The following is a 6,340-nucleotide window of genomic DNA, read 5'->3' on the forward strand; positions in this document are numbered from 1 at the left end:
GATTACTAGTTCCATAACAGTTGTACTCTTGTGCTTCACAAGAATTTAGCATATCTGTAGGTTGCTTTCTGTCTATGGGTATTTGGATCATCTACCTCGCTAAGCCAAACAAGTTATATAATAATAAATGAATTACTAATGCATTAAAGATATTTTTAGGCATGTTGCCTTATTTCAGGATCTAAATTCTCCACAAATCAGCTTGTTGTACTATAGAGGTATTTCTCTGAGCTGATCAGAGCCCCTGACTACTCAAGCACCAACATCAGGAAACATTTTTGCAATTTTATTTTAGTGGAAAAGTTTCAAAATGTCACTAATACAACTTTTTGAAAGGCTTGATAGCTTTAATAACATTTGTAGTAGTATTGACATATAGACAATATCTTCATAACTTATCAAAACAGCATTTTTTTCCAAAGATTTTCTTCCAAAGAGACAGTAACTTTTGAACCCATTATTATACTGTATTCCTTATTCAAATAATTCCTTATAAATACTTCCTAAGATAACAATGACTCACCACCATACAAAACAAAATAATAGGCTGTTTCAAAGAATTAGAGTTATGACAAAATTTACATAAAAAACAAGACTAAATAACACTAAAAAAAAAGACACCAAAGTAAGTCCTAACACTAGCAAAGCAGTATTTATTAAAACTGTCTGGTACTGAAAAAAGAATAGAGAAAATAGACTGATGAAACAGAGTAGAGAACCTAGAGATAGAAGTCAATCTGAATAAAAGGTTTTAGTTTTTTTTTTATAAATCCATTTTTTAAAAACACTTGGAATTGGTTAAATTAAATCAATAAAACTAAGAAAACTGGGTAGTCATATAACAGAAAAATAGTTTTGGAACCATACCTCACAACATACACCACAAAAAAAAAACCATTAATTAATTCAGTGATCTCAGTGTAAAAAAATCTGAGAAAAAAAGGAATAACATCTCAGCTATAGAGAGGAACAACATTTTTATCAAACAAATAGAAATTGGAGACAAATTTAATGGCTTTTATTATGCAAAGATAAAAGAATTTTACACAGCATAGAAAAGTAATCTCTGAAATGAAAAGAAATAGGTTAGGAACAATAGTTGCAGTAAAGATATTAGATATAGGTATTACATTTAGAATCTGTAAGGAAATTATACACATCTATAAAACTGACAATTCACTCTGCCTGTTGGGAAAATGGCCAAAGGGAAGGGTAGTCTATTTGTGAATGAGGAAATACAAACATGAAAAGATATGCAAATCATTAATAGTGAAACTGTAGTCAAGAAAAGCTTAAGATATCAATTTCTACTCATTTGAATAGAAAAAATAGCAAAAAATTAGCAAATCTAGTGTTGATGGGACTGTGGGGAAAGTAGGCATGCTAATACATTGATCATTAGCCTGGTACAAACATGCATTTTGGAAAACAAACTTCATTAAGTCCTAAAACTAATAACACATTTGGACCCAGCTATTCCAGTTCTATCCCAAAAGCATCATAAAAAGAAAAAAAAACACTGTACAAAATATTCACAGCTCTATAGTCACAAAAATTTAGAAAAAAATGCATACCCAAAAAGTGGAGATGGCTGCATAAATTATGATGTTAATATAATGGTTTATTATAGTATTATAAAAAACCATAAAAATGAAGCATACCAGGAAATATAGAAATATCTGTACAAAGTGATGCAATGTGAAGCGTACCAGGAAATACAGAAATATCTATACAAAATGATGTAAGGAGATCAGAAAAATCAGAACTGTGCATATATTGACTACAACTGGAAAGTAGGTGCTATTATTCCCATTTTACAATTGAGGATACAGATTAAATTACTTGCCCAGGGTTACACAGATAATAAATAGATAAGTCTAGCTTTGAATTCAGACCTTCCTGACTGCAGGCCCAGTTCTGTCTACTGCACCACCAGCTGTCTATGAAGGGATGCTGAGCGAAAGCATTTTGTTGTTTCTTTTTTGTCTGATGTACCTTGAAAGTATAGATTACTTCATTGTTTGTGTTTATACCCCTCTACATACTAGATGCTTAGTAAATGCTTATTGATGGATGGAATTTATTTAATTCTACCTTAAGTGCTAAAAGTCTATGTAAGATTTTATTCCTTGTTTTGTATGCCTATTTCATTGTTTCTGTAAGCAGTTACTACATTTATAATAAAAATTCCTTCTGGAATTAGTCTCACAGAATTATCTTTTTAAAATACTGTAATGTCAGTAAGTAGTTTCTACTTATATAAAAGATATAAAATTACTCTGATGGCTGGTTTGTTAGACTAAATTCTTTTTTTTTGTTGTTGTTAGGCAATTGAGGTTAAGTGACTTGCCCAGGGTCACGCAGCTAGTAAGTGTCAAGTGTTTTGTCTGAGGCAGGATTTGAACTCAGGTCCTCCTGACTTCTAGCTGCCCCTATACTAAATTTTTAAGATTTATGTTAGAAGCTCTTAAAATGGTATAAAAATTATTGAAAAATAGAGAATATAAATTCTGGGGACATCAAGGTAAAAATCCTGAATAATCAGGTAAAGTAAAAGATATAAGAGCTTAATATCTACAAAATGTATTGACTTGAAGACTTACTAGGTTAATTCCTTACATATCTTGGACATTGACATTCATCAGGTAAATTTGCTATGAACTTCCCCCCTCCCCAATTGTTTCCTTAGTTCTAACTGTATTTTTTTTTTGCTTCAGCACAAGCTTTTTGATTTTATGTAATCAAAACTGTCCACGTTATCTTTTTTATCATCTCTGTATATAGGTAAGAATTCTCTCCCTTGCCAAAGTTGTGAAATGTAAAATCTTAGTGCAGTTTTACGTTTTGTTGTTGTGGTTGTTGTTGGCTTAAAATTGCTACAAGACTTTTGTAACATCCTATATATCTCCTTCCTTTTCCTGCTCAATTTGAGGGGCTTCTAATTGTTGTTTTAAAAGATATATGGAGCACAACCTTCTGTTTTTCCTGTTTCTAGCTATAGTGATCATTCATTAAAAAGAGGCCTGAAATAAGTTTTGATAGTACATATTTTGTTAGTGTGTCACCACACTTTTTATAATGTCCCCTCCCCTCACCCTCCATACAATGATATCAGGTACCTTCCCTTCCCTCTCCCCCAGCTTTGCAGCCCCCTTTTGTGTGTTGTCCCTATTAGAACATAAACTACTTGAGGGCAAGGACTGTCTTTTTTGCATGTGCTTATATCACACAATGCTTAGCATGGTGCCTGGCTTAATAAGTGCTTGATGAATTCTTCTTGTCTTGTCCAAGAAGTTTGTGCTTTGCTTAAGGTCAGTATCCGCATGGGAAGTATTCAAGGCAGAATTTGAAACTAGGACCTCTTGTCCCCAGAGCTACTGCTCTTTTCCTTTCATCAAGCTGACTTTTTTAAGAAAATAGGTGTTTCTAAAGGACCAATTTGAAGGAGTACATTCCAGGCCTGGAGAACTTTGAGTACAAGTGAAAATAGAATGTCATATAACATATAATAAGCCTGGAAAGGTAAGTTAGGGTCAGGTTGTGAGTGGCTTTAAACAACAAATGGGGGAGTTTAGATTATATCCTAGAAGCAATAGGGAGCTGCTGCAGTTTATGTAGGGTAGAGGTAACTTTGGTAGATTGGTACTTTGGGAAAAATGATTTTGCAGATGTAATTGGAAAGGGTCTTTGATGAAAAGAATTTCAGAAAGGAAGGTGATGTCAAGGGACAGCTGAACCTGTTTCTCTACATAGGGCATTTACCTGCTTCTATAGGACACTTACCTCCCCTTTACAAACCTTACCTATTCACTGAACTGAGCTGAATGAAAAATAAATCAGGTAATAAAATGCACAAGAGGAGTTCTTGAAAACTTTCATAAGGACCCTAACTTAAATACAAAACTATTCATAGAATGACAAAATTACTACTTTCTGAAGTGACAATGAGACATTAAATATAGCTTGTGATTGATAAAATTAATTATTAACACTGTTGTGGTTGAGACAGAAGAAGCAAAAATGCACCTAGTCACATCAACCAAATCTTTCAGATGTAAAATACCAATTCTTTGGCCTGGATGTTACTATTGAAGCAAACATACTTTAGAAAAGAGTTTGCTTCTAGAACAGGTTGAGATTCTCTGGTCTGAACAATGGTGGTACAAGGCAATGTATCTTTGGTGTTTTTCTAAGGGTTAATTATAGTTGATGATTTACCAGATGTATTAATACTTATATTCTTTTTTTCTGATGCTTGTAGTATTTTCTTCTTGACCTGGGACCTCTAGAATTTGTCCGTAATATTCCTGGGAGTTTTCATTTTGGGATTTCAGGAAATGATCAGGGATTCTTTCAATTCCTATTTTGCCCTCTGATTCTAAGATATCTGGGCAATTTTCCTTTAAAATTTCTTGAAATATGATGTCTAGGCTCTTTTTTTTGATCATGGCTTTCAGGTAGTCCAATAATTCTTAAAATATCTCTCCTCAATTTATTTTCCAGGTCAGCTTTTTTCCCCTATATTTCACATTTCTATTTTTTCAGTCTTTGAACTTGTTTCAATCTGTTTTGATGTCTCATGGAATCCTTACCAATTCTGATTTTTAAGAAGTTATTCAGTATTTTTTGTGTTTTTGTTGTTGTTGGTTAGTCATTTTCAGTTGTGTCCAACTCTTCGTGACTCTTTTGGGGATTTTCTTAGCAAAGATATTGGAGTGGTTTGCCATTTCCTTTTGTAGTGCCTCTTTTACCAAGTTGTCATTTCTTCTCCCAATTTTTCCTCTACTGCTTATTTGATTTTTTAAAAATAATTTTTCCTCTTTTTTTTTAAAAAAAATCTTTTCCTTTAGCTATTTTAGGAATCCTTGTCGGATTTGAGTCCAATCTGCACTTTTCCCTTTGAGGCTTTGCTTTTAGATGTTTTCAAATAATTGTCATCTGAATTTGTGTTGAGCTTCCCTGTCACCATGGTAGATTTTTATGGTAAGGTTCTTTTGTTGTTGTTTGCTCATTTTTTTCCAGCCTATTTCTTGACTTTGGACTTTATGTTAGAGTTAGGCTCTGCTCACCTTTGGGGTTGGGGGGGAGGGATGTGTAGCCTTATCTGTTAACTTTTATGTCCTGCTGCTTTCACAACTAGGCCTAGAGGCCTGTAAGTCTTCAGCACTTTTAAGATGATGAGACACAGTGAGTGGTCTAGTGACTACTCTCCTTGTCTGACCTCTTACTTTACTCAGAGTTCTTGCTCTGGTTCTCGTAGAGCCCCTGATTCCTCAAACCTGCAGCTGCTCTTCTCTGCCTTGGAACTGAGTAATGAGCAAGGGAGCCCAATCCTGTACTCAGTACTGTCACGGGGTCCAGTGGAATATCTTTCTGGTCAAGTGTTTGGTCCCCTTACTGCCCCTGGGCATTGGGTGGTAGGTATTCCTGGAGCCCACTTTGAAGGCACACAGCCTGTCCCACTTCTGCCACACCATGCTCCCAATTAGCTCCCACCTCAGTGTCTATAGACCTCTCTTTCTGTCTTCCTAAGTTGCCTTGGGCTGGAAAAACGACTCACTGTGCCTTTTTGTTGTTTTTTCCCATTGAGGATGTGGTCAGATATAGTTTTTAAAGTTGTTGAGAGGGATGTATTGGGAGAGCTTGGAAAAAATTCTCACTTCATTCCTTTCTCTTGGCTCTAGCCCCTGGTAATATTTCTAAGTATTGATTTGTTTGAAATAGACTATAAGGTTGATTTCTAATGCCACAGAAAAGAAATTCTGATAACTTCAAGGTTATCAGAATTTAAATTATGAAAGACCATAAAATTAATTGCTATATTCAGAAATTGTGTGTAAATGACACTAATTAGGCCCACTGCTGAATCCTGGACTAATTAAAAATTCCAATTCTGTGTATTTATTTATTTCCGTACATATCTTCCTCGACATCACCAGCAGAATAAGTTCCTTAAAGGAAGGCACTAATTTTTTTATTGTTATAATTGTTTTTATCTTTTTACCCCCAGAACCTAGCACATTTTTTGATCCAGACTTATGATTTTATCAATGTAGGGAACGCTTGGTGAGGAAACTATTCTAAGAAATTGCCACCTGTTCTACAACTTGAAGTCTTTTAGAGCTAATTGAGGCACTGGGAGATTAAGTGAGTTAGTTGGCCAGGATCACACAGCCAGTACATGTCAGAGGTAGGGCTTGATCCCAGGTTGTCCGTCTTCCCACATGCCACCTCATCCATGAAAATGCTTGTTGAATGAGTGAGTCCACAAATTGAAATTTGGTAAGCATTTAACATACACACACACATACATAGGCATTAGAGTAGATAAACATTTAAA

The sequence above is a fragment of the Vombatus ursinus genome, unplaced genomic scaffold, assembly GCF_900497805.2.
Source record: "Vombatus ursinus unplaced genomic scaffold, bare-nosed wombat genome assembly UNPS02014791.1, whole genome shotgun sequence".
In the NCBI taxonomy this organism is placed as follows: domain Eukaryota; kingdom Metazoa; phylum Chordata; class Mammalia; order Diprotodontia; family Vombatidae; genus Vombatus; species Vombatus ursinus.